Here is a 14,043-nt window from a genome sequence, read left to right as displayed (position 1 = left end):
GTAGTGTACAGCATCGATTTCTGTGGAACCCAGTAGCTGTCAAAACTTTCACATTTTTACGAATAACTCGGAAATCGTAAATTTTTCAGGTAAAACGGTTGAAACAAACATAAATTAAAATTGAACGGCCAATCTGAAAATATCAAAAAAAAGGGGGGGTTTTATTTAAAAAACCAGAGTTGGTAACTACCACACGTTTATGATGCACCCTGTATATTGGAAAGTAATTTTAGAATGTGGACCTTTTAAACGTGACAAACTTTTGTTGAACGAATTTTCTTGTAAACTTCATATTTACTGAGATATCGCACTTTGACGCACTAATGAGCAACCCTGTATAACCGTTTATCTACTACACATGGATAAATTCTGTCAGGCCGCTAGGTACACGCAAGTCAGCAAGTCGTCCAGTCCATCTTTATTGCTGGTATGTCTATGGTCCAATGTCAAATGTGAAGTGCATGACTGATGAGCACATGTAATTGATTGTGCATTGTACGAAAGAGTACTATTTGCTTCATGATGTTGGTGGAAATTCTGGTGTCCCAATAATGGTGCAATTAGAAGAAAAGTGCAGTGCGGTTGTCACAGACAGTCAGTAGAATATGGGTAAATAAACAGTCGTAAATAGCCGGATTTGTGTCGAGCGGTGTTTGGTCGTCCTTTATGTCTGTCGGAATGTCGCGTTCTGGCATGGCACTTTTCTCTAAGTTTCTCTTGCTCAAAATTGATAATTTATCAGTTCAATAATGCCCATAAATGAAAGGTCAATGTCTTAACCTCTTTCCAGGTGAAGGTGCATTTTATATCTGGCAAATTTCGGCGTTCTTTTTAATTTTTCCTGCAAGTAAATAGTACAAGTAATAATTAAAATTAAAAGTAATAAGTACACTTAAAAGGAAGCAAATTCAGGGAAAAAACTAATGCGGATGGTCCATAGAATCATGTTAGCAAACATTTATAAACTTTAATTAAATCTCCATTTTGTGACCATCTTTACGTCATATTTTGGGCAGTGTTGCCAGACTACACAATCGCTATAAAATTTCAAATTTCAAATAAATGGAATAGTATACTTTCGTTTGAGTGCTGTAAGTTTGTAAAAGCGTAAGTTGTTAAAAAACTGTAAGTTTGTACCGCCACTTGAGTTTGAGACACCCTATATAAATTGGTATTACCTTACAATAAACTGGACGTTAGTATCTAAAACTTTTGTATTTTATATTTTGCTCTAAATGTCAAATTAGATGTTAAAACGGGCTGGCCAAAATTCATTCAATTTGGTTATTAACTCAAAAACAGTAGATAATCATAGAACGGTTATATCGAATGGGCCTAGAATTTTACAAATATCTCGAATATGCAATGAAAAGTACGGCATTCCATTTAAAAAAAGGTAAGTTTGGTTTGCCACTAGAATTAGAGACACTCTGTATCAATTGATATTATTTTAAAATAAACTAGACGTTAATATCTACAACTTTTGATTTTAAGATTTTTCTATAAATTTCAAATTAGATTCAAAAACGGGGTGGCCACAGTTCAATCAATATTGGTTATTAACTCAAAAACAGTTGATAATCATTATAGAACATGTATATCGAGTAGACTTAGAATTTTGCGAATAGTTCGAATATGCAATAAAAAGTACGGCATTTCATTTAAAAAAAATTAAGTTTGGTCTGTTACTTGAATCTGAAGCCCCCTGTAGCAATTGTTGCTATCTTAAAATAAATTAGACGTTAATATCTACAACTTTTGTATTTAACAATTTTCTCTAAATTTCAAATTATATTGCAAAAACGGGGTGGCCACAGTTTAGTCAATATTGGTTATTAACTCAAAAACAGTTGAAAATCGTTATAGAACATTTATATCGAGTAGGCCTAGAATTGTGCGAATATGCAATAAAAAGTACGGCATTTCATTTAAAAAAAGGTAAGTTCGGTCTGCCACTTGAACTTGAGACAGCCTGTATCAATTGGTATTATCTTAAAATAAAGCAAACGTTAATATCTATAACTGTTGTATTCAACAGTTTTCTCAAAATTTCAAATTAGATGCAAAAACGGGGTGGCCAAAGTTCAATCAATAACCCTGTATATTGTATTTGTTAAGCCGAATTTGTGTAAATGCTGATTTCGTCTAAGGAACAGACATTTTGCAAAAACTATATGTTGGTTTCTCATATTCAGTTAGCTATAACATGTAATCGGTAAATACTTACGGGTTCTAGTTAATAAAATGAGCGGAATTCTCCCTGTCAGGTAAAATCGACAAACTCGTTTATCTCTTAAGTTCCGCAAAATTGGGAAGATTACATGAAATCGGCAATTACTCAAATTCGGAGCAACATAATAATTATGTACCTACATACTGACGTGTATAACAGTTTAAACAAAAGCGAAGACTATTTTTAGTAGTTGTAAATTTTTATTCAATTTAGTATTCTTACATTTAATGTCTGTTTCTATTTGAATCATTTTGTTTGCTTACATATGCTTTTATTAAAACGTTAAAATATTTATTTAATATTACAATTTTGCGACTATCACAAACGTGATTTTGGAGCAGCTCTTCAGGACATTGCAATTTAAAATTAATTTACGTTTTACTTCCGAACAACTTTCTGCATATACATCTATATAATTTTTAAAGCAATTATTTATTATTTGGGAAACAATTTTTGTTAGAGAATTAGGAAAAACTAGTTTAGACAATTCCGTGCATTTCTTGAATTCAATTTGAATGTTTTCTAATGAATAGTAATTTTCTAGGTGACATAAATTATTTTTACAAGTTTTATGAGGTATTTCACTGCAAACCCACCGCAATACATAAATTTCTGATAATTTTGCAGCGTTTACGTTAATATCTGATTTACAATCAAACAATCAAACTGACGTTTGCATGGAAATTACATGATCACTAGATTGTCTTGATACTTTTTGTTTGATTTTCGATTTATTTTTTTTTGGAAAATAAATGTTGAGGCACCTATTTCGCTGTTACTATCGGTAGACGGCTGTAATAACTGATTAGCCATTACAGAACGAAAACTGCACCGAAATTTAACGCTGCTGAAATGAAACCTTTTCTTTTTGGGGAGCATGCGCAAGTTAGCAATTCTTCAACACATTTCCAAATATTCCAAACCAGACAATTAAAAATTTCTAACACTAAAGGCCAGTTTACAGTCCGCAATTTTTATTACCCGCAACTTTCTTGCACGCAATATTTCGTTCTACGCTTGCGCATTTTATCAGTTTTCGAGTTGCCGGCAACTTTTATTGCACTTGCCGGCTATAGTTCCAAACCTAAAATTTCTTGCAGCTAGCCGCAATTTTAGTGACTTTTCTGGTTCTTTTCATGCTGCCAACTGTTCGTTCACAGTAATATAAATCACCAGCACTGGCATATTTGCTTATTTTTGTATTTCATCGAAATAAACTACAACTTATGTTAATCACAATAATTTTTCTGCTGCATTCCATGAGCTAATATTATTGGGTAGTTCTATTTAAACAAATACACTTTGATCTTGCCTCGCTTTTCTGAGACACTGTATCATATAAGATCTTTTCAAAACGTGCGCACTTTGTGCACACAAAAGCATATCATAAAGTTCAGTTTTATAGCAAAAAAACGACAAACAATTTGTTCGAGGAGAAAAATCTTTCACCAGTGGACATGTAAAGAAGTTTTTATTTATGGGAATTGCCAGCCACCCCTCATCAAGGAACAAGGAAGAGCAAGGCTGCATGTACTTGCCCCAGGTGCTGAAATTTGTGCTACTCACATATGGCGGCACTTTTTTATTTTTTTCTCACGCACATTACAATGTTAGTGCCACGGACATTGAGTGCCATTGGAATACCTCATGTTCTAAGCCTAGCGAGCAAAAAAGTGTTGAATTAATAAACTTTAAGGCTTGCGGTCTGGCGCCCAGCAATACTCTGAAACGTGTCGTTTTTGAAAATATATTTCCGCCATCTTAAGATTTTGATGTATTTTGGATTTTAGTGATTTCAGTAGTCTCGCTAAGTGAATTAATAAATTGCTGAAATATAGTGACGGAAGGAAAGTTTATTATTTTAATCGGCCACCCCTACAAAATAACACTCTAATATTGGATTGTTTTTATGTTAAGGAGCAAAATTAAAAATCTGTAGCCCAATTTTCGTTCTATTGTTATGGAATTGCTGAACTTTAACCTAAAAACGATAAAGTTAAATCGATTTATTTCCCAGAAGCTACATAAACTATTTGAAATGGTACAAAGCATATACCACACCAATAAATTGCCTTTACACGCAGATCAAACACGTTGGATACACTCGAAACCAGAAAATCCAAAGATACCTATGTAACAAGTACAATGTTTTGATTAAAAAATCTGACCTACCGTAACAACGTCGGATGCTTTACGTCACACTAATGATGCGACTTTGCGTCTGTACACCTTGTGCAAATAGCGGCTTTAGAAAATGAATCTACTTTTTCCATTCATCTTAAAATAGGTTATAGCGCGTTTTGGGTATGTGCCTTTGTAGAAGGTAGAAGAGCCAATATCTCAATTTCAATATTTTTGACAGCTTTTGCATATGGGCTACGCATTTCAAATATTAAAAATTGACTCAATATTGAAAATTGAAATTGACTGATTGAACTGCTTAAACAGTACCATTCAGATGTTGACTTTTATTTCAAAGTACTTATGTGTTTATAAGTTTGAAGGTATGATGAACAGTTTGGTCGTAATTCGTTGTTGAATTATTGTTTTTTGATCTTCAATTAATTTTGTCAGCTGTTTCATTTTACTTGTTTTAGGACATTCTGGCTTCAATACACGGCTGCTAAGTACTACCTGACACTGACTATATATTAATATATATATCTTCATTATTTGAACTGATTTGATATGTAATTTTTAAATAACTAATGCCTAACATAATTAGACAAACTAGTTGGGAATTGATTTGAATAAAATAGCGTTCGATATTTGTGTGAACGGTTGGCAAATCTAAATGTTTGAGCATTTGTTTCTTCGAAAGACTGGTAAATCTAACGAAAATTGCCTTAACTTGTTTGTTAGGAATATAAACAATTATCATGAGTGGAAACATCATCGAAATGATGAATTAGAACTTTTAATTCGACAATAATTTTTAAATATAGTTTTCAAACAAAAATCGAACTACCTAGATAAGCTAGTTAATTGATATATACATTTGTCTACGTGTACAAATGATCCATTTTAAAGTTTTATTTGCAGTTAGCGAATACACTTCTAACATGAGGTGGTATTAAAATGTACGCCATATTTTCTTATTTACCTCGTATACGAATTACGACTGAAATATATTTTTGGTAAAAAACTTTTTCGTCAAATTAGTAAAAGTTTTCCATATGGTGCATTAAGTAGACACAAATATCCTATACTGACATCCAATAACAGTTTATGTTAAAATTATGTTTCTGGGTCTCAACTTACAACTTACATTTCTATTAGCAGTTTTATATTTTTCGGTCGGAGAGTTTTAGCCTTTAGTTGTATTGGTTTTAATCGGTTAGTTGAACAGGCTCCAGATATTTGGTAATCCGAAGCCTGAACCCCGTATTTTTCTTTTGAGAAATATTTCAGCTTTTGATGTATTCTGAATGTTGTATATATTAATGCGAATAAAGTCCTTCATTATTATTATAATTATTATTAATGTTATGTTTGTATTTTTGCATTTAATTTGTTAGCAAGTTCAACTTTGTGATGGGTAAATATACTCCGCATGCTATTACTATGGCCGCACGTCATCAATCGTTTGCCAGCCGTAAATTACGTATATACAGGATGATTCAAAATTGGCGTCATTCCTCTGGAGGTGTTGTCTGGCGATGTTTAAGGAGTATAGGAAAAATAGTAAAACATTTTAATTGTGATTAAAAACTGAGAAATTTGCAAAAACTCTATTAGCAAAACGGCAACGACGTTTTTCAAGGTAATCTGCCTATTTAACATTACGTAAATACCTGTTGCTTCGGAATTATTTAAAAATTCGGTAACCATGGAATTATACAGAAAGTGACACTAAGATAAACAAGGATAAACGGCAAATTCAACAGGAATCGTTGAATTACGAAACCGATTTCAAAACTTATAACCTCGAATTATTAACTTGTTTACAAATTTCAAAAACATACATTTAAGTCTGTAACTCCAAACAAGTGCCTGTGTAATCGCCTTATTATGCACTCTTTTCCAGCAGCTTCTCGTATTCGGTTAATTAACTCCTGCTCAATTTATACCGGTGTTCAGTAACCATTGGTATAATGTGATCTTACATACGTGGTAGGAATGTAGCTGGTATTTATTTGAGTTCTGAGTGCCCCTTAAAGGCTCTTCTGCAATTATGTCCAATACTTATTCCTCTGTGTTTGGAAACTGAACATCAATTGTCGTCCACTATCTTCCTGCCACCACTCTCCTCGCCCTTGGTTAGCCTGCGTTCTTTCAGCTTCCGCTATGTTACTGTAGCATTTCCCTTGAACTAATCGCATATACACAAATTCGTGAATGGAAATTCAAAGTAAGTCACAGTTGGACAAATTATTGTTATTATTGGCAAGGGCTATCCAAATGTAACTATCTGTTAATGACAAGAAACATCATTGCCGGTTTGACTTTTCATCAAAAAATTGTAGAAGAGAACTTTTTTAGTATGAGAAATTTTCGTAATTTGAAGTAAAGATCGTAATGTTTTTTTTTAATGCTTAAGTATTCCAATACGCTACGAATTAAACATAGAATACTTTTAAAATAATTCTTAACAACAAAGTTGAAATTCGATTTTCAACTGTTAATATCTTCTAGAAATTTTCGAAAAAAAAAATGTCAATGTTCTCGTACCTTCCAAGTGCGCCCTTGAAAGTACCGACGCCAGTTGTAAATCACCCTGTATATGCATAAATATACAGCTCATGCTGTCTCGCTTTTGCTGAATATTCTTAATGAAATAATGTTTTTTTGAAAAGCACAAATATACCGTCAACTCAAAAGTCATGGACAAGTACATGACAAACGCAGCAAACGTCATGTGTTATTAAAGAATTTGCGATAAATCTATCGATTCGGCAGCAGCGTAATTTTTACCAACCTAATAATTTTAAACATGAATATAAATAATCAACATTGCTTTCAATTGAGTAGAATTCTAAAGTTTTTTCGCATTTTATGATTGTTTGAGGTTCCCCATTGCCTAAAACACAACAAAAGAGATTCAACTTATCGGGGGTAATACCACGAGTGCTTTGAAATTACCGATAATTTTTCACGATTAAATAAATCAGTCGACAGTGATATTTTTTATGATTCCATGACGACGTGAAATTATCGCTGTAAGTTTTTTTGAAAATTATCGAATTACCGATTATTAATACCTTTTTTGCCCTATGGCGTTGCTATGGATGAGTGAAATAATCACACACAGTCACTGATGACGTGCAACCAAAGTTATGCCGTACAGAGTATATGATTCTTTAAACGTCAGCCGTAGAAATAGCAGTTGCAAACGTCCGGGCGTACATTTTCAAATGTCCGTAATGTGACCACAGTAAATCTATATGCTTACTAATGCTCATTATGTGGGTTCTAGCTGAGATGGGCGATCAACACAGCGATCACAGGTTTTAGATGTCTCGACTGGTAAAAGAGATCTGGTGGTTTTCAACCCTTCAGTTCGTATCCTTTCTGAAATCCCCCGTCGTTATGTTTTTGTATCACTTATATATTCTTGTATGTTTAGCAACAATTGGGGGCTAGATCATGTTAATTAAAGGTCCTCAGTATTTCATACCCGTTCGTACAGGACGTTGGCACTGTCCGTTTTATTTGTTAAACTTGTTAAATAAACGAATGAAATTATTCTATTTATTTGAATATGGTAGCGGGTAGAAACTACGTGTTATCAAAAGGAACAGTTCTACTTCAGGGACGCGACCCTGCCTACGCAAGCCTTGCTGTCTCCTTTTACATTATTTGAGGAAAGCAAGTCCCAAACCTTAAATCCCAGCCAACATCCTCATTCCTAACACATCACTACCCCGTTATCAACTAACCAGTCAAGTGGAGCCCATCTATGCCGAGCGAGAATAAATACCAATTTAGACAGAAGACAAATATTAATTCTGTATTGCCGTTAAACGTTGCTGTTGGTCACATGCCGATAAGGGTTTGAAAGTATAGTGCTGGAGTTAAAAACGCTTGACAGGGTTGTACAAATAGCCTTCCGAATTGTGGACATTGATCTAGCTCGATCGATAACGAAGGGTAAAAACTTCGGCACAACAAAAAGTTTGCCGATGAATGTAAGACAATAAGTGAATTAGACGCATCAGTTTATCTCTGGAAAGGCCAAATTGTGAACATATTTATAAAAGATACGTTGAGGACTTGGAAATCGACCGACCCATCACCAATTTTATCACAATCTTGTAATCCCATTAATCTTTGAATTTTTTCTGTTTTGAGGAGACACACACCGATCTTAACTTAATAATGTGAGGAATCTGAGGCTGAAAAAATTGCCGGGAAAAAGATTCACACCTTCCATCAATGGCTTTAGACTAGACATTTGTAGTCAACAATTGCTTCGTCAAAGAGACACGATTTGCAGTTGGGCCATACTTAAGCAGTTTGTCGAATAGTTTGGTAAATGCTATTCTAATGTTCACTGGCAGCACCTACCAGTCTATAAGGCACAGCATCTATATAGAGAAAAAGTGCAAAAGTGGTTCATGCCTTTTGATTGTGACTAATTTGGCAGCCAAATAGCATTTGACCCACTCAAAAATATGAAGTGTTTGTTTTTTTGGGGTTTTCAGATAGTTCTACTTGTTTTTTGGTGTGCGTATATTTATATGTTAGTTGTGTACTGTATCACACAGCTGTTCTCGCCAATTCAAGTTTTATGCACCTGGTTACAACATCTCGTGTCCGTTTTAACACTGTTTTCGCCAAAAAAATATATAACAGTGGGGCCCGAAGAAATTAGGAGTGAAAGTCACAAGTCTTTGGTGTGTGGACTTGTTCTTTTCTAGTTTTTGGGAGATACCTGGGCTTTGGTTGAAATTGTCGATGTTGCGTGTAGTGGACTGTATTTTTGGGTTGAAATGAAACTGCACTCTTCACTTTCCTAACTTGACGATTTACTTAGTTAAAGTAAAGAGGTACAAAAAATGGCGACTAGGGCGTAAACAACGCTCCTTTATTCTTCGTGGTTATCATCGAAATCGCACCCTCTTGACTTGGGTGCGGTCGCGTCCCTGTTGCCGGTGTTGTCACTTTTATCCGAACAGTCGATCATGCAATGTACGGATGGTTGTGTGCAGATCTTTGACCTCAGGTAACCAAATAAAATTAAATCTAATGGTGCTAAATCACACGTTTTAGGTGGCCAACTCTGATCTTCGAATCGAGAGAGTACACTACCAGGTATCAGTTAACACTTGAGTTAAAAGAAAAATCGAATTCTTTCACGGGACGTTTGCATGCGGCACCGTCTTGCTGAAACCATATTGGCTAAATCAATATAATCCAGTTTCGGCAGAAATGTCTCTAACAGCCACTGCCTCATTTTATATGGTCTCGTGATGCCTCCAGCCGAAAACCGCACCAGGCAGAGATATGTGGATGTATTTGTTCTTCGGAAACGGCATTTTCACGATGAAGAGAGTCATCAACTAGAAAATGTGCTTTAACGATTAGAGTGATTTTGCTAGACAAATTATTATCCAGTTATTGGTGTTCAATAATCCGCTAAACGTGCTCCCTTCGCTGAACTTTTCATTAGAATTCAGGTTAATTCAAATTCGGAGGCAGAAATGTTTTGTGAGTAACTGCTGCAGATAGCTTCTTTTCGCAAACCCTGCGAACAAAAGGAACCTTGCTAATAAATTTAAAAAAATTATAACTGCCATCTTGTAAAATAATTTCTCAAAAATCTTTTCCTTAGAGTCAGCTCTTCTACTGCGCAAGTATGTGTAAACTATGTGGAGCAAAGTAATAAGAGGTATAAAGGATATGTTCTATTAACAACAATAGACGTTAATCTTGTTTTAGATTGAACATCTCTGGACTTACTTTTAGATTCTAATCTAGATAGGACAGGGAGATAATACTTTCTGTAAACTATATTTGTTTGACCTATTTATATCAAAACATTAACACTGGTACTTCTGGTTGTTGCAAATTCTTCTATTAAAAAGCTAGAATCGATAATATCAGGTTTCATCTTTACCTCTCCAGATTTATAAGAGCTGCTCATATTAAAATTTGCATGAGCATCAGCGACTGTCTACTGACATTTCATCAAATAGGGTAAGTGTTATAGTTATTGGCCTCTTAAGACCAATCGGAAAACAAAGTGCTAATTTATCGAGTCGGTTCAATTATTGTTGTTTGTTCTTGCTAATTAATGTTTTTCAATAGTTATTTTTTTTCTGAAATAATCTCCTACATTATACCATCATATTTATTTTTAAGCATATTGACAAGGCATGTGTAATTGGCCATGTTGATATAGTTATTGGCATGATAAGCGATACTCATTGGCCATATGAAAATTTACGGCCATACAAAACTAGGTAAATAGGTAGGTACCTACCTATTTTACTGTTAAAGATTTCATTAGATTCCTGATACTATATTTATTGTTGAGTACAAAATACATAAAAAAATATACATATTATCAACAAATAAATTACTTCTTATTTTTACAAGCAGTGTAAAAGAATTGAGTTTCACTTGAACATTTTTTTGCTGCACATTCGAGGTGAAACGTCCTGATATAGGATTTGCATTGAAGGCCTTGTCTCTGGCTGGCCATATTGAAAGTACAACTAAAGCAGATCTCGTAGTTTACAATTTTGTTTTCTGTAAACTGATTTTTTCTTTCCTTGGCTTAATAATACATCTGAGATAATCTTAACGTTTTGGCAAATTTCACTATCATCTTGAAAAAGTAGTTTTTTTGCTGACTGAAAAGAACTGTTGGAACATATTTATTTTCAGCTAAGTTTACATAATTCTTACTGCTACTTATTCAACGGATCCTTAATGCTAACATCGTTAGAGTGTCTAACACTCTATGTAACTTAAGATATATCATCATATGACTTAATCTAAATTAACCGAACAAAACCTCATCTAAACCTAATCCTAACAGCCTCTCTTGCTTCCTATAACTAACTTAAAGTTAGCCCATGGTCCTCGATGTGGTGCAGGAACTGGTCATCGCATGTGGTCCACGTCTTCTTAGACTGTGTCCGCAGGGAGAGGTCTGCGGTCACAGTTGAACTTCTTGGTGCAAGAAACGCTGACGGTGGGATTCTTGCTGTGCCGGATCCTATCCAGGAACCCGGAACAGGACGTTAGGTTCCGGATGTGGTCCAGCAAGTCTTCTGTATCTAGGTCTCTTCGCAGGGTGATATTTCTGACGAAGTATGGGGCCTTTGTCACTATCCTCAGTATTTTATTCTGGAATACTGCCAGTTTCTGCTTTTGCGCGGTGCTGGCTATGGACCACGCAGGAGATCTATAGGTCAGCACAGAACGTTTCAATTGCTTGTAAACTCTGGCCGTAGTTCGTAGGCAGACTTTACCTGACAGCAGAGGATAGCAGGCATGGAGCAGGAGTCTTGCCTTGGCGATGGTGTTTGCCATATGGTCGTGCCATACTAGACGCTTGTCATATGTGAGTCCAAGTTAGGTTATCTTGGAACTCCATGGTAGCTTCTGTCTTGCAAGCTCTAGTAGGCCTCTGGGTGGGTTCTTCCTGCCTCTTGTAAATATTATGGCTTGTGTTAGGTAGGGGCCAGAACCACCCCCTGCGGTACTCCTGACATCATTGGCCTGCTTGCAGAGAGCTGCTCGTCTGTCCTGACTGGGAAACTGCGTCCAGACAAGTAACTGCTGATGAGCTTGGTTTGGTACCCTGGAAAGCCTGCCTTAATCATCTTGGCAATCCGGCCCTGGTGCCAAACCTTGTCAAATGCCTTAGACATGTCTAGGAAGACAGCTCCTAGACTTTTTTGGCAATTCAACACTTGTTGGATTCTCGTTGTCAGCCGGGCGGCAAGTGTGCTTGTGCCATGGCCCGGCCTGAATCCATGTTGCTCATCCAGCAGCACTTTCTTGTCCTCTATCGTATCCTGGATTTGGTACAGGATACACCTCTCCATAATTTTGCCCATCATTGGTAGTAAGCTGATCGGCATGTAGGAGGTGAGCAGTTTCCTTTTTGAGCCTTTCTTCGGAACCAATACCACAATTGCCTTTTTCCAGATGTTCGGAAAGTATTGGAGGTCCAAGATTGCATTTCCCACTGTGGTCAGGTCCTCAATTGCTGCTTTCGGTTGCTTTTTGAGGACCTCATTAGAGATTTCGTCTATTTGGTTGGCCGGTACGACGGTTTGACTTGTTGAGGCTGCCAGGGCATTTTCAATTTCCCTGGTGAGACTTTCTGCTGCCTGGTCCAGGTCGTCCTCTGTAGTGGGCTGAGGGATCCGGCTGGAGCTTTCCATTATGCTTTGGACAGTCTGCCAGTTTGTGATCCTTTTAGTCATTTGAACATATTTTATTTCAGTTAAGTATACATAAACTTCTTACTGCTACTTAATCTACGGATCCTTAATGCTAACATCGCTAGAGTCTCTAACACTCTGTGTGTCTTAAGATATCTCCTATAACTAAGTCTAAATTAACCTAAGTACCTAATCTAAACCTAAACCTAACAGCCTCTCTTGCTTCCTATACTGACTTAAAGTTAGCCCATGGTCCTCGATGTGGTGCAGGAACTGGTCATCGCATGGTCCTTTTAGTCGCAGTGATGTTCTTGGTTTGGTTCGGTCCAAGTTGCAAGAGTATCGGCAAATGGTCCGACGACAATTCCTGAAGTACTTCGGGGCTGGACAGTCTTTCTGCATTTTTGTACAGGAATATGTCCTGTTCTTTCCGGCATCTCTGGCCAAATCAAATGGGACTTCAGTGCTTGAACGCCGCTTAAAAGTGTTGCCGTTGTTGTGTTATCTTCCTGGATGTTAACTACTGATAACTGCTGTTCAACTGCAGAGTTTGTACTCTTATGACATGTCATAATTGCGCCATCCGGCAGCCCACCCAGCCGAAGCCATTGGGCCATGTACAAACTACTCTCCAACCAAACCCCGCACCAAGCAAACGTGCCCAGAAAAATAGCAGTGCAGGAAAACCCCTAGCGCCCTGGCACCGGAGAATGTCCGGAATAACCCGCAGCGCAAGTTGGGCAGACAGCAACAACCCCGATGACGTCTATTTTCCTATAAAAAATAATTCTAGTTAAACCCACCCGCCTAAAGCTACTTACCGCTAAACTCTTTGTAAGTCCGTCTTTTTGTTAAAAGCAGCTTTCCTTTAAGACCTATCCTAACCTTAATTATGCCCTATCTGTCCTAACCTAGTTAACTTACTTCTTATGTTGATTGCTCACATGAGTCGTTCTGACGCTAACTAATAATCTATCACTCACTCATGAGTACTTGTGACCAAAACAGCACAAATAAAAAAAAGCAGGGTCATTAAAGCACTTGACTTGCCGACGCAAACGTATATTGTTCAGTCGCTGGTAGTTTCTCGTTAATAGCAAGGCAGTTTCAGAACATAGTTCGTTCTAAGGGATACGCACAACCAGTAGATCAGACGACCTATTCAAAGTCGTCGTCACTAACGATAAATTGAGCATATTCTTCAAATAGAGCTACCGGCTGCTCGTCTTTTCGCCCATCCTGGTCTCTCAAGCGCCAGTGAGAGGGTTCGATAGATAGGCTTTTCCGAGCCGCTTCTCTCACTGGTTTCATACAGACAGTCAAGGCGTGCTGAGCCGTTTCAGCGCCTAAACCACATTCACACTCACTGCAGCTTGTGACTTTAAACCGATGTAAATACGCGCGGAAATTTCCATGGCCTGTGGCAAGCTGCAGTGCCTTTTTGCGCAATCTAAGCATGCCTTTACC

At 36.7% G+C, this 14,043-nt stretch overlaps 2 long non-coding RNA genes across 2 annotated transcripts; one reads left to right on the top strand and one right to left on the bottom strand.

Moving 5' to 3' along the window:
* Positions 1–388: 388 nt before the first annotated feature.
* On the top strand, positions 389–10,273 carry LOC109542346. The gene is made up of 3 exons (XR_002172412.2): positions 389–609; positions 7,650–9,398; positions 9,446–10,273. It is a non-coding gene; the product is annotated as an uncharacterized LOC109542346 (long non-coding RNA).
* A 966-nt stretch (positions 10,274–11,239) lies between these two features.
* On the bottom strand, positions 11,240–12,080 carry LOC125503453. The gene is made up of 2 exons (XR_007280873.1): positions 12,037–12,080; positions 11,240–11,987 (listed from the first exon to the last, which is right to left on the bottom strand). It is a non-coding gene; the product is annotated as an uncharacterized LOC125503453 (long non-coding RNA).
* Positions 12,081–14,043: the final 1,963 nt, after the last annotated feature.

This window comes from Dendroctonus ponderosae, unplaced genomic scaffold (assembly GCF_020466585.1).
Source record: "Dendroctonus ponderosae isolate FM_Combo_2020 unplaced genomic scaffold, Dpon_F_20191213v2 Dpon_F_20191213_2, whole genome shotgun sequence".
In the NCBI taxonomy this organism is placed as follows: Eukaryota; Metazoa; Arthropoda; class Insecta; order Coleoptera; family Curculionidae; genus Dendroctonus; species Dendroctonus ponderosae.
The sequence above is the reverse complement of the archived record's forward strand: the minus strand, read 5'-3'. Positions and strand labels throughout refer to the sequence as shown.